Source organism: Heterodontus francisci, chromosome 6, assembly GCF_036365525.1.
Source record: "Heterodontus francisci isolate sHetFra1 chromosome 6, sHetFra1.hap1, whole genome shotgun sequence".
Classification (NCBI taxonomy): domain Eukaryota; kingdom Metazoa; phylum Chordata; class Chondrichthyes; order Heterodontiformes; family Heterodontidae; genus Heterodontus; species Heterodontus francisci.
This window is the reverse complement of record NC_090376.1, coordinates 50,969,454-50,995,183: the sequence shown is the minus strand read 5'-3', so window position 1 is coordinate 50,995,183 and position 25,730 is coordinate 50,969,454.

The following is a 25,730-nucleotide window of genomic DNA, read 5'->3' as shown; positions in this document are numbered from 1 at the left end:
AACACCCTCCTGTAGTCAGTCAAAGCGATAGCAGACGACGTAATTGACCAACAAGGGATCAACGAGGCTACCGATAAATTTGAAGAGGTACTCCAAGCCTTTGATAAATATTTTAATCTCTGTACCAATAAAATATTGGAATGATCCAAATTTAATGGGAAGAATTTTACAGATTCCTTCCCCCCCCACCCAATGTCGGGGGTCAGGTGGGGGAGGAGGGCCGGAAAATGCCTCCGGCAGAGCCCCGCCACGGGCTTTGATGCCGGGAAGCCCGGGCCTGATATTGCCAGTGGCGGGGAGGCGTTATGGTGGCACCCCTCACTATTCAGCAACGGGAGTCAAATTTACATATGTTAATTAATTTAAATGAACAAATATATTACCTTCCGGCTCCTGCCGTCAGTCCCGTTACAATATTGGTGTCAGTGTCGGGGCTTCTGCGCCTTCAGATCCCATCTGGGGATCCAAGGCGGAACACTTGTGGGGAGGGGGGAGCAGGTAAATTTTTCAGTGGATGGGGGGGGTGTGGCAATAAAGTCCTTTAATTGGTGTAGGGGATGGTGGGAAGGGGTAAAGTGTAAAGTGTATGAACTTTGGTGGGGGGAAGGTTAGGTGCACAAGATAAGTATTTGGGGGGGGGGGGCGCGAGGGCAGGTAATTAAATCTATGGTTGTTGGGGGGAGGTGTGGGAGAGGGGCAAGGGCAATTTATTTAATTTTATAGAATCAATTTTCCTTTAAGTATTTAAATGAAATAATAGGGGTCGAAGCCCTTTAAAAATGGCATCAGTGCCTGTGCAAAAGCAGCTGACGCCATTGCTGGGGTCGGACCGCCCACCCCTCTCCGTCATCAGGGAGGGCAGTCTGCCCCGGCCATTTAAATGAGCCCGTGCTTGCGGACGGCCATTGTTTACGGCTCTGCCGATTATGGCAGTGGCACCATAAATTTCAGCCCAATAAATGGGCGCAGATGATTGGCGAATCTGTAGAGTCCTATATTAGTGACCTCTATAGATTGGCAGGAGGTTGTGGATATGGCAAATTAAAGGCAGAACTAATCAGAGACAGAATAGACATCGGCATAGCAGATGAATTCTTTTCAGACCCGTTGCAATCCAAGGAAGACCTTACACTGGAAAAGGCCATTCAAATTGCAAGACAGGCTGAAGTTTGTAAACAGAATAGGGACATCCTAGAAGCTGAAGACAAGCCGTAGATCAAAAGGAGTCCAATGCCCATCCAACTGGTTAAGCCAAAGCCAGGGAAACACTTTGAGGAACAGAAAAAACATACAGGTGGGAAGGTGCATTAAATAAGGAAAATTTTGCCAATGTTGTGGAGCCAAGAAGACCCACAGCCGACAGTAGTGCCCAGCAAGTAAAGCTGAGTGTTTTAAGAGTGCAAAAACTGGACACTATGGGCAGATGTGCCACAGCAAAATTTCATAATGTAAAGGTACAAGGCAGAAGACCTTCACACAAAGAGCAGTGAATCAAATACAGCAGTACCCACAACAGAAAGAACCAGGAAAGTTCTCGGGAGAAATCAGTAACCCAGACCAAGATTTCTGGCCAGCAGACATCCACGTGAAAGGACCCCACGAATTTTAAGCTTGACACAGGGGCTAGCATCACGGTATTGTCTGCAACCGACAGATATACAGTTGCATGGTCCAGGTTGGACACAACAGCGAGTAAAAGGCAAACACCAAACAACTCTTCAGCATAAAGGAAGACAACCGGAAGAGACCTTACACAATCAAGAATTTTAATTACTGAACAGGAATGCATGCTTGAAACTGCAGTTGATTAAAAAGGTAGCCAAAGTCAAACAAACAAAGGTAAACAATTCCTTCCAATCATCAGCCGATGTGTTATCGAGGGCAACTGTAGATCATCCATCACAGGAAGACGCAAATTTTGTATGTGACATAGAGTCATATTCACAATACACAGGGCAAAGCTGGCCAGCAAGCACACATAAATTGTGAGAAATACAACAAGCAAAGAAGAATGACGAAGAGTGCATTCACATTAGACAATATTGTACACATGGGCGGTCATGGGAGAACCATGAAGATGCTCCATGAGTATAGGAAATACTTTACCATAATTGATGACTTATTAGTTTACAATGATAGAATTGTTATTTGTACTTCAATGAAATCTGAGATCAATTACACCAAGGCCATTTGGGTATAACAAAGTGAAGAGCGAGGGCACAGTCTTCGGTATGGTGGCCTAGGATATCTAAGGATATCGAGACCACAATCAACAATTGTCAGACATGCATGATATCCAGGCCAGAACAGCGCCAACTGCTGTTGACTACTCAATTTCCAACTAGACCTTGGCATGGATTTATTCATGTTTGGTGGAAAGTTAAAAATCATCATGATCGACTACTTTTCCGGGTGGATAGAGGTCCGACGATTACATTCTATGACCACCGAGGTAGGTATCAGAATCGTTACGGACAACTTTGCGACCCCTGGGATTCTATTTATTTATTTTATTTATTTAGAGATACAGCACTGAAACAGGCCCTTCGGCCCACCGAGTCTGTGCCGACCAACAACCACCCATTTATGCTAACCCTACAGTAATCCCATATTCCCTACCTACACTAGGGGCAATTTATAACAGCCAATTTACCTATCACCTGCAAGTCTTTGGATGTGGGAGGAAACCGGAGCACCCGGAGAAAACCCACGCAGACACAGGGAGAACTTGCAAACTCCACACAGGCAGTACCCAGAATCGAACCCGGGTCCCTGGAGCTGTGAGGCTGCGGTGCTCAGCACTGCGCCACTGTGGTGGAATATTACCATACAATGGACCACAGTTCATGAATGAATGTTAGACCAAGTTTGCTGGTATCCACAGTCCAATGGAGAGGTAGAAAGAGGTGTGAGAGCCATAAAATCTTTACTCAAGAAAAATGAAGATCTTCCTATCTCACTCTTAGTTTATCATTCAACACCACTGCTTGTGTATTATCACCAGCAAAAATTACTAATGGGAAGGAAGTTAAGAACAAAGCTTCCAGTAGTGCCTTAACAATTAATGCCAGGATTGAAGATTCAAGACAATGAGAAAGTTTGCGAAAGAGAAAACTCCTACAGGAGGAAACAAACCAGGAATTAAAATAGGAGATTTTGAGCGAGAAGCTTACCCAAGTCAAACAATGGTCAAAAAGCTTGGATATGTGACCTAGAACAAGAAGGTACAATAATCCATAGGCATGAGGATTATCAGCTATCGTATGTTATACGAAAGAATGAAGACAACATGTGAAGGAATCGGATGAATATCATTCCTATTCCTCAAAAGCGACAGCAAATAATCCATCTGCAGGATCCAGATGAAGAGGAACAAACTCAAACCAAATGAAAAATTACAATCCATAGAAACAAAAAACCAAGTCAGCAGCCCAGACTTCCTACAAAGACTACTGATCGTCCCAGACAGCTTACAACCATATCAGGGAGAATTGTCAAACCTTTGATGAGCCTGAATCTGTAAAGTCAGAGACTTGGGAGACAGAGTAGTAGGGGAATAATAAATGTATATATGTGTTTGGAAATATGTTGAATAAAGACTTGAGGGGAGATGTAATGTAAGGATGCCAAGGGTTAATACTGAAGACAGTGAGAGAGGCCCCTCCCACTGTACGAGCGATGATATAACAGTCATATGAGATAGGCTTGAGGAGACGAAGGTATAGCAGCACGAAGGATGGTGGCTTACGGAGAGTGTGTATAGTAATTGTAAGTGATTATTACGACCAGTTGAGAAAGGGGTCTGGGGGTTCCCTCTCAGCCTTTGCCTGGTTTAACTGTAACAGGGTTTAATTTTTTTTTAAAACACCATATTTTTAGCACCGCCTCAGTGAATCCTTGTTCACTGCCTTCCAATCGCAAGTCAGAGAAATCAAATCAGACAGGATTTCTTAGTTTAAAACAAGAAAGGTGGAAGTTGCTTAATCTTAAACTCTAATTCGATTAACGACTATCAATACGCGACGCAACCATGCTAGCATGCATACGCGATAAACACACATGCAGATCGAGACAGAAAAAGTAGAAAGAATAAAGGGGAAAAGTTTGAGGCAATAGCTGGGTTGTAATTACAGTCCTTTGAGTTCGATGTGGAGTCTTTGGTTGCCTATATGTCTTGCCGTTTGTTGGGGCCCAGTGCATGCTTTAACTTGTTTCAATGTCTTTTCTCTCTTGAGGTTTAAGCGATTTCAATGGGTCCGGAGAAAGTGAGACAGAGAGCCAGACAGGAGAGAGGCTCTCTTGTTGCAGGTTCAGTTGCAATATGCCGTCTGACTTCAAACTGTTCTGTGAGCACAATTCAAAACTCCAAGTTGGCCAGCAGGTTAACCCCTTATTTGGGAACAATTGCTTCTCTGGTTTGCGGATTCCAAAACTCTTGGTGCGGGGGGACGGGGTGGGGGGTGGTGGTGGTGTGGTGTCATGCTGTCTCTTACAATGACAAGATCTGGATCACTATTGCCCAGATCAATCTCTGTTAATTGAATCAATGAGCAATTCTTTTGTCTCTCCAAGCACTGTTACTTAGTATGCAAATGTCCTCCAGCCAAATGTCTGGTGATCTCTTTAAACAAGTAATTTCTTCACTCCAGCAACAGTTTAAAATTAACGTTCATAAGACAAAATTAATATTCCTCATTCTTGGAAGGTAGGGGGCTTCATGACAGTGATAAAGAGTTGTTAGTTAACCTTTACTGGAGTCTAAGACTTTCTGTAGAATATCCTACAATGCTAATAATACACGCCCAACAATGCAACACAGATGTATGGTTGAGAGCTCATCTTGCGGCCAAATATGACACCAAGTTTGTAAACAGTCTGGTTCAGCCTCAAACAGTTATCAGGGAGAGGGAATGATGTCAATAGCTGGGTAACGGAGTTTGTGGTAGGGACCGAAGACAATGATCTCAGTCTTCCTAATATTTAATTGGGGGAAATTTCTACACATCCAGTATTGGACGTCGGACACGCAGTTTGACAATTTAGAGACAATAGAGGGGTTGAGAGAGGTGCTGGTGAGGTAGAGTTTAGTGTCGTCAGCATACATGTGGAAACTGACATGCGTTTTCGGATGATGTCGCCGAGGGGCAGCATGTAGCTGAGAAATAGGAGGAGGCTGTAATGTCACTTGTTCCTTTGATATATGAACTATTGTAAGACTCACAGGACTAAAGTAATATTCAAAGAATATATTGGTTTTTTATTATAACTTAACTAGAACATATATATATATATATATATATATACAGCTACTGCATAAGCATATCTACAAACATCTCACTGTCAGGATACCCACAATCCCCTGGTCATGGATGCTGCAACATCCCTTCTTCCAGTGACCTTCACTTACAGCCTCTTAAGGTGGTCAACTCTTAGGGTGATCCCACAACATCCCCCTTTTTTCCAAAGATAAAAGCATACGTACAATATACAATGATGTTGTAGTTTGGGCTATCTATACATGATTAAAACAAGATGTTATTTACAAGCAAGCAAGTTTAACACTCTCTAAAACGTAGAGGAGGTTTGCTTATTCGTCCCACTCTTGTTATTGTATATCTCTTCCCAGAGCTGAGATTGTCTTGATGACTCCTTTGAGACTCTAGTGACTCAGAACGCTGGTTGGCATGTTCTTCCTCTGTGCTCGTAGCCTCTATGTTCATCTTCAGACTTTGTCTTTTAATGCGTCTGTGATGCCACAGGATTATGACATGTAGTGTTGCCATACAGCTCTCTGAGCTCTCTTCGGTTCAGTCTGAGAATTGCACCATTGGGTGTCTGGATCTCGTATGATTTGGAATGGTCGCATATCCTAGCAGCCTCTGCAGGATACCAAATTCCTGATGCATGATTGAGGACTCAGACCTTCTGTCGTACTTGCAGCTGATCCAATTCTGGTCCAGCTTGCCTGTCATACGAAGCCTTCGCCTTCCCTTGTTTAGAAAGAGGTATATGTTTTACTGTGGCAAACTTAGTGCGATGATGATTGGGCAGGGTAGTGCTTATCTGCCTTCTGCAGGCGACGATAAGCCCATGTTCAATGGAGTATCTTGGAGGTGTAGCATTGCAACCTTCAGATCTTGTCCTGTCTGCCTATACTTTAAAATTAGCAATTTGATAGTGCGCATTATGCGTTCAGCCATGCCACTGGACTTTGGATAATGCAGCAATGTTGTCACGTGATGGACTCCCCACCTGGCACACATGTCTTGGAATGGTCTTCCTGCATATTGTGGCCCATTATCAGAGATAATGTCTTCCGGCACGCCAAATAGGCTGAACGGGGCACTGACTGTATCAGCAACCACTGCACTTGACTTATCTCATAGCCGCCTGATGATTGGAAATGCACGAGTGCTTTCTTTATCTGTCTTCTCCTGACAATCTGCCTCTCTGCTGACCTGATTGTACTGCTTGGGCTTTTGTTGTGTGTTGGCATACCTTTTGTTGCGTTTGCCATCCTGTCTTGCAGATGTTCTCTCTGCATGTGATCTACCACCATTCCTGTGTGCAGTATCTGAGCTCGGTCTTCTGCACTGCCTTACCCAATGTCCTCGCATGCCAGAAGCTTTGCACTGGTCCTTGTACGCTGGACAGCTGTGAATTGGGTGACTCAGGCCACATTTTCCACAAGGCTTAGAAGACTTCTGAGCTATGGTTACTATACCAATTGTTGTAGCTGTCCCCACTGCTTGTAACTATTGGTGCCCAGCCATGATGGCTTCAAATTTCCTTCCATCATTTAAGTAGTGTATCTATAGCGTGCCCTTTCTTCTTCTCTAGCAGGTCTTTTTGAAAGGCCTCCAGTGAGGTAAATGTGATTACTAGCTCTATAACCCATTCCGTCATTTCAATATCTGTGAAGTTACATTCTTGAGCTTTGGTCCAGACTGGTCAATGGACTCATCTTGCCTTTGCCAGTGGGTCATAAGCTAAAGCCGATTTACTCTGTAATTGATCTTTACCTTGAGTTGCTCCTCCAGGAATGTTCATAGCTTGCTAGGGTCCTTCTGATCCTGAGCTGACAATCCTGGTGTGTTGATCTGTTGCAGGCCCTCGTTGCCCAGTGCAATCTTGATTTTGATAGGTTGTTTCTCTGGTTTTCTCACTTCTTGATCCAGGAAACACAGCTCCATCCGATGTCAAATCAGGTTAAATTCAGATGCTATGTCCACGTCTTCCAATCCATAATTAGCTACCTGAAAACCATTTTCTGGATGATCCTTTTTTTTTAAACAGATATAGGAATTTTTACAGGTTTTCTTTTTCACAGGCACACTTCTTTTACAGGCTCTCTGCTTTACAGGTTTTCTATCTCACAGATACAGCTTTCTGTTTCCTTTTTTAGACAGGTTCATTTTTGCAGGCTTGCCCATTTTCAGAGTGACACAACATCTGCTTTCCTGGTTTACACAGCTTGTATCATTTTTTAAAAACTGAAATTGCAGTTTTTTTCTCACAGAGCTGCAGCTGGCAGTACCTGCAGCTGCCTAAACCAGCCTTTTACTTTGTGCTGGACCTTCAGTAGCACTGTTGAGCTCTTCCTGCTCTTTATGGCTTAAGCCCCATCCATAAAGCAAATAAATGGGAAAACTAAAGCAGTTATGGCTGTACTACTTCTTTTCAATTTTTTGACCACTGCCAGATTAGTTGAGACCTCTGACCTTTTGGAAAATTGCCTACTGTATTCACAGCATTTCAACACCTCCTGGGGTCCTGTCTGCGGTCCTAGCTTGCTGCATTGTTGTGGGGTCTCCTGCCAACTGCTCTCCACCTGAATCTTCAGTCACTCCAGGTAGGCAACGAGCTGCTCTTTGTTCTCTCTCAGTGTGTTCTTCAGAAAAATTCAAACGTTGCCATGATGTAATATTTGGTGGTCTTCAGAAAAACAAATCCCAAACATTGCCACCATATAATATTATTTGTTCCTTTGATATGTGAATTATTGTAAGACACACAGGACTACAAGTAATATCCAAAGAATATTATTATATTTTTATTATAACTTAATTGGAACATATATATAGTAACTGCATGAGCACATCTATACACATCTCACTCAGTCGGACTACAACCACAACTCCCTGGTCATGTGTGATGCTTCCTTGGTGGCCCTCACTTACAGCCTCTTAAGGTGGTCCTCTCTTAAGGTGGTCTCACAACAGAGGCCAAGGATTAATCCTTGGGCGTCACCAGAGGTAATTGTGTGGGGATGGAAAGAGAAGCCATTGATGGCGATTCTCTGGCTATGATTAGATAAATAAGAATTGAACCAGGTGAGTGCAATCCCACCCAGCTGGATGATGGTGGAGAGACTTTGGAGGAGGATGGTGTGATCAACTGTGTCAAAGGCTGCACACAGGTTGAGAAGAATGAGGAGGAATAGTTTACCTTTGTCACAGTCACATGAGATGTGACTTTGATAGAGCTGCTTTGGTATTGTGGCGGAGGGGGAAACCGGAAGGGATTGAAACATGAAGCTTTGGGAAAGATGGGGATGAATTTTGCATAATCTTCATTTTCAGTTATATATTATCGTAATGACTAAAGTTGTTTTAAAAACGAATTTGCATAAAATAATAAAGTCTAACCCAGGATTAATGCTAAGCAATTAGGGGACAGAAGCTTGCAGAATATTATTGAAAGCAACATGCCTCTCCAATAGTTAACTAATGCTGGGACAAAGTTTACAGGGAAATGTGGCACAGACACACAAAGAAGGCAGAAGGAACACTATTACCATACAGGCTGTCTCTTTTCCAGTGTTAGTTGTTATTTGATGGGCTGCATTTCAGCATCTGATAACAATGACTAAAGATGACACTGATGGGAAGATAAGAAAAAAACTTATAGAATCAAAGAACATTCAAGCACATGGGATTAAAGGGACAGTAGCTACGTGGATATAAAATTGTCCAAGAGACAGGGAGCACTGAGTATTGGTGAACAGCTGTATTTCAAACTGCAGGGAAGTATACAATGGTGTCCCAGAGGGATCAGTATTAGGACCACTGCACTTTATGATATACATTAATGACCCAGACTTGGGTATACAGGGCATCATTTCAAAGTTTACAGATGATACTAACTGACTTCAGAAAAACATAAACAGACTTGTGAAATGGGCAGACATATGGCAGATGCAATTTAACACAGAGGAGTGTAAAGTGATGCGTTTTGGTAGGAAGAATGAGGAGAGACAATATAAACTAAATGGTACAATTTTAAAGGGGTTGCAGGAACAGAGAGATCTTTTTGAAGGACCCCTTTACAAATGGATTAACAATCACAGACCCACCATCTAAATTATATTACTGAATAATACTCATAAGATGAAAATGCTGTAAGTAAAGGGTATTTTAATAATGCTTTTAAGAAAACAAATATTTATGTACAGGTATCAGTGAGATGGGTGTGCCTGCTTCACACTGCAGAGTCTTTCTCTCTGTGTATGATGTTTGTTAATAACACTCATAAATCATTCTCCACTTCCAGATGGAACCCGGTGAACTTGTATTTTGGCGGCCTTTCATTGAGTGTAACTCTGTAGTACTGAAACATTTTGGACAAACTCCCCTCTCTTGAACAAGGCTGAACTCACTTGGCACACATCGCCAGCCTTGGTAACTGTGGGTCCAACTGGCGATCCTCATGCCGCTCTCAATGCTTCTCAAAACACACTGTGTCTGCGTGGGTTTCCTCCGGGTGCTCCGGTTTCCTCCCACATGCCAAAGACTTGCTGGTTGATAGGTTAATTGGCCTTTATAAATTGCCCCTAGTATAGGTAGGTGGTAGGGAAATATAGAGACAGGTGGGGATGTGGTAGTAATGTGGAATTAGTGTAGGATTAGTATAAAATGGGTGGTTGATGGTTGGCACAGACTCGGTGGGCCGAAGGGCCTGTTTCAGTGCTGTATCTCCAAAACTAAAACTAAAACACTCCCTTTCCAGATGAGACAGCCAGCCCAATCTGTGCTGCACATGTGGGCTGTAATTGCTCCCAACCCCTTGGCAATGGCTGGAGGCAGAAACTTTGGCAAAATGGCACAGGAAGGTGTTGGGTGGGTGGGGGTGGGGTGGGGAGGGGGTGCGGGTTGCCTGATGTCTTCCTTCCACCATGCCACTTGTTAGCAGCGGGAAAGCTGGCAGATTTGCCGCTTGCCAGAAGCCCAATTGTGCCACTTAAGTTGCCAATTAAGGGGCTCTTCCAGCCTCAGCGGGCATTTTGCTAGAGGTAGGGAACCTGCTCCCACAGTGGGAGACCTTCCAGTGAAACCTGGAATCCTCCCAGAAGGCTCTGGGGGTCGTCCCTACATTTTTTCAGTGTATAGGCCCACAGAGGGTCCCTCATGGCAATGGCCGTAGGCGCAGTAACACCTTCTCTCCCTCCGATCACTGAGCCTGCCTGCCTGGCACCAGCATCCCCAGACCCCAATTACCTATCTTGGAGGGTGCAAGGCCACCGATGCGCCCTAATCCTGCAGATGCAGCCCCAGAAAAAGCCGCCGCTAGTGGTAGCACTGCTGAGCTGCCAGCTCTCTGATTTGGCTGGCAGCTCTTGGGGGCAGGCCATCGTTCCTAATAGGGACGGCAGTCCCTACATAATTGGATACTGCTGGGAATATGCCTAGCTGGGTTCCGCCACCAGCTGAATCAGGGTTGCCTCCCACTTATAGTCCTAGTGGCGGGACTTCAGCCTCCTTCACAAAATTCAGCCTGTGGCAGCCGCACTCCACTCCGCCTCCTTGCTTAAATAAAGCCCACCTTTGGCGACTGCTTATTCGTCTAATCTTGACCATGGCGCCCCTGAACAAGGCACCCTGGACAGCTGTGTGCGTCGCCCAACTGTAAGTCCGGTCTTGCTCAGTGAGCACTTTCACTTTATTTTGCGGACCCACTGTAAAGTTTCTAAGAAAACCCAGGGATCTGTTGACCCCAGTTTGAGAACCACTGGCATAGAGTACAAAAACATGCTAATTCTTTATGAAACATTGGTTGGGCCACAGCTCAAGTATTGGCTGGACTTTTGGCGACAGGCTGGGAGATGTGCTGCCCGTCGGAAGCCCAATTGAGTCACTTAAGTGGTTAATTAAGGGCCTCTTTCGGCATTTTTGGGCATTTTGCCAGAGGCGGGGGACCCGATGTTGCATCCAGTGAAACCTTGTGGCTTCCCAGCAGGCTCTGGTGGTGGGGGGTGCTCTCCTGTCTGGTCACTTCATATGATGCCACCAGGCCTCAGTTTGGGTTTGTTCCTTTTCATCTGGACCTTGCTGATGGATTACTGGCTGTTGCTTTTGCGGAATAGGAATGATATTCCTTTGATTCCTTCATGCGTTCCCTTCATTCGTTCATATAACATACAATCGTTGATGCTCCTTAAGTTTATGTATTATGGTACTTTCTCCAGGTCATATATCCAAACTTTTTGACCATTGTTTAATTTGGGTAAGCTTCTCGCTCGAAATCTCCTATTGTAATTCCTGGTTTGTTTGCTTCTGTAGAAGTTTTCTCCTTTTCAAACTTTCTCATAGTCTTGAGTCTTCAATTCAGGCATTAATTGTTGAGGAAAAACTGGAAGCTGTGTTCTTAACTTCCTTCCCATTAGTAATTCTGCTAGCACACCTCGTTCTGTCTCGCCATTGGACTGTGGATATCTCGGTGAGCTGGTAAGATGCTGAAAGGCAAACTGGGTAAAACATTCATTCGCGAACTGTGGTCCGTTGTCTGATGATATTTTATCTGGAATCGTGACGTGAAGTTGTCCGTAAGGATTCTGATATCTAGTTTGGTGGTCATAGAATGTAATCATCTATCCACCTGGAAAAGTAGTCGATAATGTTGATATATGATTTTCCACCAAACATGAATAAATCCATGCCTAGCCTTTGTCAAGGTCTAGTTGGAAATTGGGTAGTCAACAGCGGTTTGCACTGTTCTGGCCTGTGGTACCATGCATGTCTGACAGTTGTTGATCATGGTCTCAATATCTTTAGATATCCCAGGCCACCATACCAAAGACTGTGCCCACACTCTGCACTTGGTTGTACCCAAATGGCCTTGATGTAATCAATCTAAGATATCAGATCTCATTGAACTAGGAATAACAATTCTGTTGTTGTAAACTAATAAGTCATCAATTATGGTAAAGTATTTCCTATACTCATGGAACGTCTTCATTGTTCTCCCTCCCGGACTTTCTTGTGGCCACCCATGTGTACAATATTGTCTAATGCAAATGCACTCTGTCATTCTTCTGTGCTTGTCGTATTTCTCACAACATCTGTGTGCTTGCTGGCCAGCTTTGTGCTGTGTATTGTGAGTATGACTCTATTTCACATACAAAATTCACGTCTTCCTGTGATGGATGATATATGGTTGCCCTCTATAACACATCGACTGACGATTGGAAGGAGTTGTATCCCTTTATTTGCTAGACATCGGCTACCTTTTTGATCAGCTGCAGTTGTAAGCATGCATTCCTGCTCAGTAAAGAAGATTCTTGATTGTGTAAGACGTATAAGATTGTCTTCCTTTATGCTGAAGTGTTGAGTGGAGTTTGCCTTTTACTCGCAGTTGTGTCCTGCATAGACCATGCGACTGTATATCTGTCGGTTGCAGGTAATGTCTGTTCACCCAAGACTCTTGGTCAGACAATACCCGTGACGCTTGCCCTGTGTCAAGCTTAAAATTCGTGAGGTGTCCATTCACGCAGATGTCTGCTGTCCAGAAATTTTGACGGAAACCACACCTGCCAAATTGAAACATATTAATTTTGTCAGATGGAACACTATTTGAACTGTTACTGGACCTTGAACATAACTAGTTTAAAAAAGACCACAGAGCAGTGGCTGAAAACATGGTTGCATATTTGCATTCTGGGAGACAATTGCCTGGAGAGACAATGGGAGTGCTCCCTGATTCAATTAGGCAGATGAGTTTTGTTTGTAGTAATGATCAAAGACATGGAGAGTCATTCTCTGTGTAAGAGCCAGCATTCAACCCCCTCTCCCCGCCCACTGGTTGTGTCCAGTAAGATTTGAAGAATCAACAAATCTCGCAGGCGATGCTGTCTCAAGCAAAGAGCTAGTCACATGACTAACCTGCTGGCCAACCTGAGAATTGATTGAATTGTGCTCACAGTAAAGTTTTGAGGCTGACTGCATTTTGAAGACCAAAGAGAAGCAAGGTCTCTCTCGCTCTCTCACACAAATTTACACGGACCCACGGAAGTAACTTAACCCTCAAGACAGAAGACCTCTGCAGCCTTCTGGTACCAGTGAAACAAGTTTGAAAGTGTGCACTGGGCCCCAATGAGAACTGCAAGACTTAACTTCAATCAAAGACTTTACATCCAACCCAAAACCAGTAACTGAATTCCATCTAGTACTTCAAACCTCCCCCCTTTAATTCTTTCTCCTCCTCTGTATCTATTTGTGTGTGTGTTTATCGTGTAGACATGCTGGCATGGTTGCGTCGTGTATTTTCATTAGTTTTAACTGAGTTAGAGTTTTAAGGTGAATAAACTTACACCTTTCTTGTTTAAACCTGAGAAAACCTGCCTGGTTGATTCCTTTACAATTAAAATTAGAGAGCAGGGAGCAAGGACTCACTGAGGGGAAGCTAAAAAAACAGTGTTTTAAAAGTTAAACCCTGTTACGGCCAAACCAGGAAAAGGCCGAGAGGGAAGCCTGAGACCCCTTCCTCACCTGGTCGCAACAAAATCTTGGTCTGGATTACTGATTTCTCCCAAGACCTCTTCTAGTTCTTTCTCTTGTGGCTATTGCTGTATTTGATTCACTGTTGTTTGCATGAAAGTCTTCTGCTTTGTACCTTTCAGCAAAGTTTTCTTTTGCTGAAGTACATCTTCCCGTAGTGTTTAGTTTTTCGACAATTAAAACACTCAGCTTTACTTGCTGGGCACTGCTCTTGTGTGTGTCTTCTTGGCTCCACAATGTTGGCAAGGTTTTCCTATGTCATGCGCCTTCCCACCTGTATGTTTTTTCTGTTCCTAAGTGTTTCCCTGGCTTTGGCTTAACCAGCTGTACGGGCATTGGACTCCTTCTCACCCACGGCTTGTCTTTATCTTGTAGGATGCCCTATTCTGTTTGCGAACTTCAGCCTTTTGCACATGTACGGTCTTCCTTGGAGTGCAACAGGTCTGGCAAAGATTCAAATGCTATGCCGACGACTGTCCTGTCTCTGATTAGTTATGCCTTTAATTCCCCATATTTGCAACCTTATGCCAATCTATACAGGTTATTAATATAGGAGCCCACAGATTCACCAAACATCTGCGCCTGCTTATTAAATTTGGCTGTTTCCAAGATTTTATTGGTATTGAGATGAGTACCTCTTTGAATTTATCAGTAGTCTCGTTGATCCCTTGTTGGGCAATTACGTCATCTGCAATCGTCCCTATTGAATATAGAAGGGTGATCACTTGTTCCATTTCAGATTTTGTATGGAATAGTGAAGCAATTCTAAACCTTAGGAACCTTTTTCTCCATGATAGCCAATTTAAAATCTGATGTTGTCCCTCCTGATTCGAAGGATATTAGGGTTTTTCCCTTTCTTTAATAAATTCGCTTTGTTTTTTTTCAGGCTTGGTTGCCTTAACGGAGGTGTCGCAGCTGTTTTCGAGAGTTCCTCTCTGTTTCAACAGGCTTTTTTAGGGTTTCCCCATTTGTTTGAGAAATTCACTGTTTTTTTTCAGGCTTGCTTGCATTAATGGAGGTGTCCCTGCTGTTTTCAGGGTTTTCCCGTGCTTTTCAAGAGTTCCCGTACTTTTCAGGCATTTCCCACTCTTCGCCCTTGCATTTAGCCCTAGTGAAGGATTGGGTTTTTCCCCATTTTATTCCCTGAGCACGAAGCTTTAAGAAAATCACTGCAAGCTTTTCAACGGCTTTTAACGCGATCCCTGACCGTTGGTATCGTAACTCACCTGATCACTGGATTCTACTTGCAGGCTACCACACTTCTGTTTTGTGGTGCAGCCTGTATTTCTGTGCTCTGATTCACCACGGCTATGGAGCTCTTCGCGGCATCTTCTGCAGGTAAGTAGTTTTCTTACTGTACTAGCCAGAATTTATTTTTAAATTTCTCAGTTCACCTGGTGTTTCTTTCACAGGTAAGGAGATCTTTAAATTCTCCTGGTCGCTTTCACTGTTGCCACCATGTTGGGTTTATTTGTATTTGTATTAGTAGTGTTGTAGGGCATTCTAGAGAAAGTTTTAGACTCCGTAAAGGTTAACTAACAACTCTATTATTTAGTTACTATGTACACTCTCTGCAAGCCACCCAAGTTAGCATCCTTCATGCTACTATACCTTCTTCTTCTGAAGCCTATCTAATGTGACTGTTACATCATCGCTAGTATACTGGGAGGGGTCTCTTTCACTATCGTTGGTACCCTTTACATATTGGCCACTGCTAGTGGTGGCTCTACTGAGGCTGCTGAGCTGCCGACCTACTAATTGGGCCAGAAGCTCTTGGGGGCAGGCCACCGTTCCTAGTAGGGACGGTAGCTCCAGCGGTGGCCACTTAATTGGGTACAGCCAGGAATATGCCTCAACAGGCCCCGCCGCTGGCTGAAGCAGGTCGCCTTCCACTTTCAGCCCCAGAAAGGGACTTCACCCTCCTTCACAAAAGTCAGCTCATTGTGTCCAGTTCTGGGCACCACAATTTAGGAAGGATGTCAAGGCCTTTTTTGTAATGCAGTGAATTGCTATGGTCTGGAAGACACTGTCAGAAAGGATGGTGGAAGCAGATTCAATAATAATTTTCAAAAGGAAATTGGATAAATATTTAACGGGGAAAATTTTGCAGGGCTATTGAAAAACAGCAGGAGGTTGGATTAATTGGATAGCTCTTTCAAAGAGCTGGAGCAGGCATGATGGGCCAAATGGCCTCCTTCTGTGCTGTTTGATTCTATGATTCTAGGGGAAGAGGTGGTGAGAAAATTCACACAGCATTTATAATCCTTGTAAAACTCAGTCAGAGTGACATTGTCACAGGTCTGGATTGCAGGTTGGTGTATTAAGTGTATTTCCTTTCAATATTCTTATTTCAAAATATATTACTTATATTAAGCTCCATCTCCCACCTATTTGACCATCTTGTTATCCACTCTATGTCCTTCTGAAGTCTTTCACAGTAACTTGAAACAATTTGTGATACCTTCTCCATAATTTGGTGTCATCAGCAATATTTAATATTATTTCCTCAGTTCCTACAGTCAAACCATAATAAATAAGAACAACCCTAATATTGACTGATGTAGAGCATTGCTCACTATATCTTTCCCTCCAAGAAGCTTCCTTTTACCGCTTTCCTTTGCTGTTTGCTTCCCAGTCATCTCTTTGTCCATGTGGACACATTTCCCTTTATTGCACTTTTACCATAAGCCTTATGTGGCATTTTATCAAATGCTTTCTGAAAATCCATATAAACTGCATCCATTGCATTTCTTTTATCTGTCCTCTGTTATTTCATCAAAGAATACTCATACATTGCATGCAAAAAATGGAAATAATTGTCCTGCAAGGTATGGAATTCAAAATTTACAGGTAAGTTCAGTGATTCCACACTCAAAGCACGAAGCCTTGCTCAATGGGACCCCAGATCAGATATAGAGCCACAACACTGCAGTGCTCATCTCTCAATCCTGCTCCTTTTGAGTAGGGTTCCCCATTGGGAGCAAATCATCAGCAAATTTAGGCTAGAAAGAAATATTGAACGTTGCATAGCATATGCTCTCTGCTTAAAAGATTTTTGTTTAATCCCAACATGGGAAGACTTAAATTTTTTACATGGTATTTTTGTTATAGCATTAATATGAGTTAGCCTCAAAAGATAAATGTGTAAAAACTGATAATAAATAAAGTAGCTTTTGAGGCTTCTTTGAGTTACATGGTATAATTTAATCACAGTGCAAGCACCACACAGGCATGAGGTCAAATGACTGAATTTTTACTGTCAATGTTGAATGATTAATTTGAGATCCAGCTGTATGGAAATGTTTGCTGTGTGTGCCTACATAACACTGTACTTCACAGTAATATGTGAGAGGGCTGGCAGCTTGGCAGTCTCGGCAGCACCACCCATAGAGATGGCTGCTGCTGAGGTAGCACGAAGAAGGAGGTGGCGCCTCCATGCTGAGGTGCCCTTGAAGTCAAAGTAAGTTTGTTTATGCATGGTGCTGGTGCCAGGCAGGAAACCCTGGCCATCTGGGGGGTGCACCGTCCAACGGTGGCGCATAGCTGCAGGGGCGGTTGTTTCCGTCGGCGGGTGGAAGGGAGGGGTCACCTCCATACTCCATGGAGCGGCCATAAAGCAGGTCACCCCCTGGGAACCCGCCGGGAGGCCACCGGGATTTACCTGGCAGTCTCCCTACGTGGTGGCGGCACCTCCTGCTGCTGGTAAAATGCTGGTGAGGCTGGGAAGTGGCCCTTGATTGGGCACTTAATTGACATAAAAATAGAAAATGTTATGGAGAGAGAAACAGAGTTAATGTTTCGGGTCGATGATGCCTCATCAGAACTGAGAAAGGTTAGAAATGTTAGGTTTTAAGCGAGTGAAATGGTGAGGGTGGAAAAAGAACAAAAGGGAATGTCTGTGATAGGGAGGAAGATGGAAGACATTAAATGACAAAAGAGTTGGTGGTGCAGAGCCAAAGGGAGTAATAACGGGACAAGTAAATAGATAAAAGATGTGACTGATGGCAACTGCTCATTATTCTGCTATTCACACCTCCCCTGAAATGTTAATTCTGTTTCCCTCTTCATAGATGCTGCCAGACCCGCTGACTATTTCCAGCATTTTACTTCAGCTTTCCAGCAGCTGCAGTATTTTGCTTTTGACATAATTGACATAATTGGTCACCTGATGGGCAGCCATGCTGTTGAGGTTTCCGCGGTTGGGAATATGCTGTGACAGCAGGAAGACATCCGACTCCCCTCCTGATGCTTTTGCTGCCATTTTACGAGGCCACCCACCTCTTAGCCTGTCTCCAGAGGGCTGGTTAACTTCAGCCCTAATTCACCCTGCTCTGCCTTTCCTTTGTTTCTTTTTGAATCCTTAAATCTCATTGTTTAAGGAGATACACTGATGGTCCTGTTGTTCACTAAGGTCTCAGATGTCCCATTGCCCCCATTATAGGTTTGAACTTCCAACAAGTTATGCGGCAAATTATATTTGAGCTGAAGTGTGCAGAAAAAAGTCTAACAAATAACAACATTTGGCCAACACTTGGTAGCTTAACATATTTTAGAACTCATTAACTGATTCATGCAAATGACTCACAAAAAAGGAATATTCTATGGTATCCCATATATAAACTTTTAACCAGCTCCTTCAGCCACAGGATTCAAACCCCTGATACTTTAGTTCTATTACCAGCTAACAAGCTCACAGCTGATGTTATGAACTGGCTTGAAGAATGCAAGCTGCTAGCACTCCTTGATTAGTACCTTGGCATGGTTAACAGAACATTTTGATCTGGAGTGGCTGATTCCTCCCTTTCTGTAGTTACCTGAATATTGTTCTGAAGTTTGACAAACCACACTTGGGATAAGATGTGGCATTAGCAGAATATTTGGCAAGACTCTGAGAGAATGCACTGGCAAGAGTAGAGACATGTTCTTCTAATCTGGCCCTATGCTTATGTAATTCTGCCAAGTCAGACAGGGAGCCCTGAAGACGCTTGCATTGAATCATGATGGAACATTCGAGAAGATTAAATTCAGATTTGCTGCCTGAAATCCTCCATTCCAGGGATCATGGATCATCACAGCTCTGCCAAACTTAATGCATATTCTGGGGCAAAGAATATGCAAATTTCTTAAGAACATGGGAAGATAGAACCTATTCTGCCATTCAGTTAGATCATGACTGATCTGGACCTCAAGTCATTTACCTCTCTTTGTTTTATATCCGTTGACGCCCTTATCCAGCAAAAACTTATCCATTGCAGTCTTGAAAATTTCAATTGATCCAGTATCCACAGTTGTTGGGAGGAGAAAGCTCTAAATTTCCACTACCCTTCGTGTGAAAAAGTGCTTCCTAGTATCATTCCTAAATGGTCAAACTCTAATTTTAAGATTATTCCAATATGTTCTGGGTTCCCCCATCAGAGGAAATAATCTTTCTTTATCGACTTTATTGAATCCCTTTATCGTTTAAATACCTCGATTAGATCACCCTTCAATCTTCTAAACTCAAGGGAATACAATCCAAATTTATGCAAACAGTCCACATAATTTAGCCCTTAAAGACTTGGTATCATTAGGAGGATTCTGCATTGTATCTTCTCCAAGGCCTATATTTCTCTGTGGAGTTTCAGATGACCTGAAAAGAAACCTCTTTGTCTCCTTTGCAATTTGACCTGATTCACATGTATAGCCTGTGATTTAGAGGTAATCTAAGGCCCTATCAGGTATAAAAAAAAGGGAAGAAAATTAAAAATAAACTCTGGAACTGTCACATCTCCAGTGGTTTCCAGTTCTGATCCAAGATCATCGACCTTTCTGACTATATCACAACGAGAGATTCCAACTAAAATTAGATGTGAAGCCTCCACTGGCCCAAACATGATCATTGGTGTAGGAGAGGGATGTGATTGGTTTTAGTTAAATTTTGGCCTCTGGACACTTATTTCTTCTTCTTGGGAATGGTCCCTGGCTACTTGTGAAAGTGACGCACTCTACTGCATTTTGTGGCTTGTTGGGGCAGGGTAGGACAGCATCTGAGATGTGCCCCCATTGGCATGGGGGTGCCTCACTCAGAGCAATCTAAGTTGAAAGACAATGGGAAAACTTTGACCTTTGTAGGCATCTGGGCAAGGTTTAATTTAAAGTCAGTGATTTGTTTTTCATATTAATACAGTGTTTTCTTAGGAGTCTATGGTAGTTTTTTATTCTCATTTTCATCCTGCTGGCACATTTTGTTTGTCTTTAATTGCTAGCACTGTCCCAGCGTGAGGTAAAATGGCTGTTAGTGAAGAAAGCAATAGTCACCTCAGATTTGAGTTTGGTATTATCAGTGTGGAAATATACTTTTTCATTTGCAGTTTTGACACAAAATAATGGTTTGGAGAATATTAATATGTGAGCAGACCACAAACATAATTATTCTTTACATCAAAAAAGAAACCTGTAGCATAAAGGTCCTTTGAACATCTTTTAATCTAGTGCCAAATGGTCTGCTCCTTCCAACCTGCATTTTTAAAAGAAAATTAAAGTCGAACAACGAAATGAAGATAACTTTGCGGTAATTAGTATTTTACGTTTATTAAAAAAAATTAATACTCTGCACTTTGAAGTGAGCTATTATGAGGGTAAGATTAAAACCTTCTCAGATAAAGCACTATTAAAAAGAATGAGCACTAACTTCTCTTCAAGACTCTCTGATTTCCTTGTTTGGAGTTGGTGGGTTAGTCAAGGGTGTGGTCAATATATTTCCATTTGTGCCCACCTAAAGGCAATGTTGAATGCTGCAGGACAAATTCTTTAAGGCACTTTCCTCTCTCAGATGACCTTGAACTTGGACTCGCAAAAATACTGTGAATGTCAGCCAAGGCTGTGATTCAGCTTTTAGTTGGGAGTCTATCACTTTAACATGTTGTAGATTGGTACAGCTTAATGCAAATCAGAACATTTCCTCTGATGGTTAAAAAAATGTATTTTACTTGTTAGCAACTGTTAGGCTAGAAATTGGTCAATGCTTTTTGGATGAGGGTGGAGGCATGATTTGCCACCTTCCCGCACCCATTGCCATGGAGGTAAGCAGCATGCAAATTCCGTGCTGCTTCCTCATTTAAATGATTATGGTGCGCAGCTCAGCTTGGCCTGCCCTGCTGGCTGCATGCTCAACTCAACAGGGGGCTGAAGAGTGTGCAAGATTAGCACGCATTCCAGCTAGCCTCTAGCTGTTAAAGGAAGTATGTCCATCTTAAAGGGAAGCTGCACTGGATAATAGAAGACTCTTCCTGATTGATACTGATGCAAATCTGAACAAAGAATATGGAGCACCAGGCCAGGAAGACTCGCAGATGTGGTACCGGAAGCATTAGTGACTGAGGTGGACAGAAGAGAGGCCATTGTTTCGATGGGGGGGCCAGTAGGCCCTCAAGACAGCCCCTCCAAATGGAATGGGAGCAAGTGGCAAGAGAGACCAATGCCAGGAGTTTGGCCCTGAGGACCTGGCAGCTGTACCAAAAGAAGTCTAATGACCTCACATGTGTGGTCAAGGTCAGTGGATGTATCTTCACATCACTTGTTATATTCATCAAACTCACTAGTCTCTCAGGCTTCTCAATGCACCAAACCCATCACTCAGCCTGCAGCACTCATTAGCACTCAGGACTTATGCCTAACATTCACATACTCCATCTCACCTACACATACATGCCTGCTGCCAGCCTCTCAACCACCTTTCACTGCCTCCAAATACCTCCAGCTATTCAGCTATGACAAACACAGTGTTACACAATCACTGACATTCTGCGTGCCTCTTGCAGGACACGGTCACCCAAAACCACTGGGAGCAGCAGAAAACCAACCGTGGGCTGGCATGACACCATCTTCTGAGCCCCATGAAGGTGATGGTGCTGCGAATGATGGGGCTGGTGGCATCTGGTGTCTCCAAGACCTTTGAGGATGATGGTAAGCTACTGTCTTATGCCCCTGGCATTATGTGGTATGAGGTGAGAGCTGGAGGTAGCAAGTTCATGGACTGCCTGCTTGCCTCACAAACAACCTCTCCCCACCCCAACCCTCCCCTTCTGCTTTTATGTGTTCGATACTCAACTTCCACCTGGCCAATTGTAGCATATCCAGGAGGAAGACGGAGAGCAATCCCACACCAGTGATGTGGAAGTACTGTCATTTGATCTGACAGTCGCAGCCACCAGCTCAGATACTGGCACAGTGTGTACTTTAGAGGGTAGTTTAGAGATGGGATTTGCACAGGGTGGGCTGAATTTTGTTGTTGTAGTGGGGGTCCTGATGACAGGTTGGAAAGCAAGTGGTGATTCCACCTCGGTCGTTTGCAGGACCCCTGGCCACATTTGACTTCTATCAAGCAACTAATTTGTTGCCATTGTGGCTGCTGTCCCTTTAAAGGACAGGAGCGGTGGCCACTGCTGGTACTACGCCTGGAAGAGGAAGACATCATGGAAGCAGGCTGCCCTCCGAACGAGCTGAGTGGCGTCTTGGGGCACTGGGGCCAATCAGGCAGGCCACAACGAGGGGTGTGGTGGAGGTGGTGGTGAGGACAGAGGGAGAGAGAATTGCCAAGGGGACAGCCATTGCCACTAAGGGAGCCTTCTGTGGGCCATGGAGTGCCCAAATAGGATGGTCCCCCTCTGAGTCCACGTGGACGCTGCCGGGGTACAGCAGTCAGTCTCCACACGTGGTGGAGGGCCCACCCACCACTGGTACAATGCCAGCAGTGGTGGGAAGCGGCTCTTAATTGGCAACCTAAGTGGCTCAATTGGCCTCTGGGCGGGAAAGCCATCTTCCACCTTCCCCACTGCTGGCAAAATGGCATGGCAGCGGGAGGACAACGGGCACTTCACCACCCCTTCCCCCCACCCCCCCTGTCTTCCCTCATCATTTTATGGGCCCCCCTGCCTCGCAGCCCATCCTTAGAGGGCTGGTAAAATCCATCCCGATGAGTAACCGGGCATATGTGGGCTCCAGCCAGGCCCTGAGAAAGCATAGCTTGTGTGTCAGCTCATCGAAGGGAGCGGTCACACTTGCATTCTGCTACAGGTAACTCAGATGCCTTCGATAGGGCAGCATACACAACAATGCTGATCAGTATGAACACTGAGATGCTTGGTGTATTGGCTGGCCTTCCAGACAGTCTCCTGTCACTATTAATGAGCATGAAGGAATCCAGCTCCAGCATGGCAGAGGGCATTGCACAGAACTTGGAATGCATCCTTTCCACTGTGGAAGTGGTGGCTAACTCTCTGATAGCGTTGCAGTCCCAACCGCTATGGAATATGTGGTGTCCGGTGACTCAGCTTGCACTGCAGCACACGCAGAAGCCACTCAATGTCTCAGTGCTGCAGTGGAGGCTCAAATGGAGGTCATGGGATCCATGCTTGCTGTCATGCAGGCTCAGACTGCTGCCGTCATGGCTGCTGATCTCACTGCTCAAAGGGACATGTCACATCAGTCCAGAAATCTGTGCTTCAGCAGATTACTAGGATTGACAAGGAGCCGTCTCGTGGGAGTGGCAGTGGATCCGTGGAGCACGAACCTCCTGTCCTCTCTCAAGGTGACAGCATTTGTGCTCACACCCCTGTCACTGCCGCTCTGCCAGTGCCCTTGCTGTTGCCTCTCTCAGCCAGCCAACCCAGACTGCTACCAACCATGCTGAGATAGTGCAGTCAGCAGCTGGGCTCTCAAGGTCCAGATCTGCTTGAAAGCATCCTGCAAGGCTGTCTCCAGTCTCTTCCAGTGAGAGTCAGCAGCCGTCCACCAGCTATGTTGTAGCCACTGGAGTAGCACTGCACAGGAGCACTAGGCCAGGCAAGGGCACCTGCAAGATAGGCACGAAGGGATTGCACAAGGGTGAATAGTTCATTTCTATTTATATAATTGGAGGCATTGTTAGATGAAGGTGATATAGAGGTATTAATGAGAATGTTTTTGTGGATGGCTTTTATTTTTGGATAGTGGCCAGAGGGATGCTCTGATAGAGTGTCTCAGTTGGATGTGATAATGAGGAACAGTGGATATATGGTGGTCAGGGGAAGTAGCTTCTTTGAAAATAAAGTCTGAACTCCCTCACAGCCCGTCTGGTTAGAAGGGGTCCAGCATGTCTCCTCCCTGTCTTCTCCTGTTCCTCCTTCTCCGGTTCATTCTCCTCTTCCACCTCCACATTCTCTTCCTCCTCCTCCTCCTGAGGGTGGCCTGTGGATCCCTGGAGGCAATGGATGCACCTTCATAACAGCAATGATAAGGATGCAGCATGCCACCATAAACGTCAAGACCCACTCTGGCATGTACTGTAGGTCTCCCCTCAAACAATTAACGCAGCAGAACCATTGTTTCAGCAGGCTGATTGCCTGCTCAACAATGTTTCGTATAGCTCTGTGGCATTTACAGTACATGTGCTTTCTGCATGTGATGGGATGACTTGGGGAATCAACAGCCACATGTAGACTGGGTATCCCTTGACCCCAAGCAACCAGCCTCTGGTTCCTCTAGGAGGCCTGAAGATGGTGGGTACATCTGACTGGCACATGATGAATGCATCGAGGTGCTGCCAGGATAACAGGTATTCAGCAATATGATGCTCTTGGCGTGATTGCTCACCAACTGCACATTTATGGAATGGAGCCCCTTGTGATTCCTGTACCTCTTCCCATTGTTATGAGAGGGCCTGCAGAGCCTCGCGTGTGTAGCTAATGACACCTTGCACCATTGGGAATCCCACTATCTTAACAAAGCCACGTGCCCTTTCACCCTGCATGTCCCTCCTTAGCAAGACGATGTCTGGAGTAGATGTGATCTGCCGGTATCTCCAATGAATGCTGTACTGGGATATGGTGAAGATGCCTGCTCCTGCCTGTAAAGACCTAGGCTCATAAAAATTTAAGGCGATTGTGACCTTCACAGCCACTGGCAGGGCAGTCCCTGCCCTGGTGTGAGGCTCCGGGCCAGGCTCAGTTCAGTGACCACCTCCTTGTTGAACCAAAGTCCCCTAGGCACTGCTCCTAGGTCAGGTGTAGGTTGTTCTTTATTCTTTCAGGGTATGTGGCCGTCGCTGGCTAGGCCAGCATTTATTGCCCAAAACTAATTGCCCTTGAGAAGGTGATGGTGAGCTGCCTTCTTGAACCGCTGCAGTTCATATGGGGTAGGTATACCCATAGTGCTGTTAGGAAGGGAGTTCCAGGATTTTGACCCAGCGACAGTGAAGGAACGCCGATTTAGTTCCCAGTCAGGATGGTGTGTGGCTTGGAGGGGAACTTACAGGTGCTGGTGTTCCCATGCATTTGCTGCCCTTGTCCTTCTAGGTGGTAGAGGTCCAGGTTTGAAAGGTGCTGTCTAATAAACCTTGGTGCATTGCTGCAGTGCATCTTGTAGATGGTACACACAGCTGCCATTGTGCGTCGGTGGTGGAGGGAGTGAATGTTTGTTGGTGGGGTACTAATCAAGTGGGCTGCTTTGTCCTGGATGGTGTCAAGCATCTTGAGTGTTGTTGGAGCTGCACCCATCCAGGCAGTGGAGAGTATTCCATCACACTCCTGACTTGTGCCTTGTAGATGGTGGGTAGGCTTTTGGGAGTCAGGAGGTGAGTTACCCGCCGCAGGTGTCCTAGCTTCTGACCTGCTCTTGTAGCTACGGTATTTATATGGTAACTCCAGTCCAGGCCAATAGTAACCCCCAGGAAGTTGATAGTGGGGGATTCAGCAATTGTAATGCCATTGAATATCAAGGGGAGATGGTTAGATTCTCTCTTGTTTGAGATGGTCATTGCCTGGCACTTGTGTGGTGTGAATGTTACTTGCCACTTGTCAGCCCAAGCCTGAATATTGTCCAGGTCTTGCTGCATTTCTACACGGACTGCTTCAGTATCTGAGGAGTCACGAATGGTGCTGAACATTGTGCAATCATCAGCGAACATCCCCACTTCTGAACTAATGATTGAAGGAAGGTGAA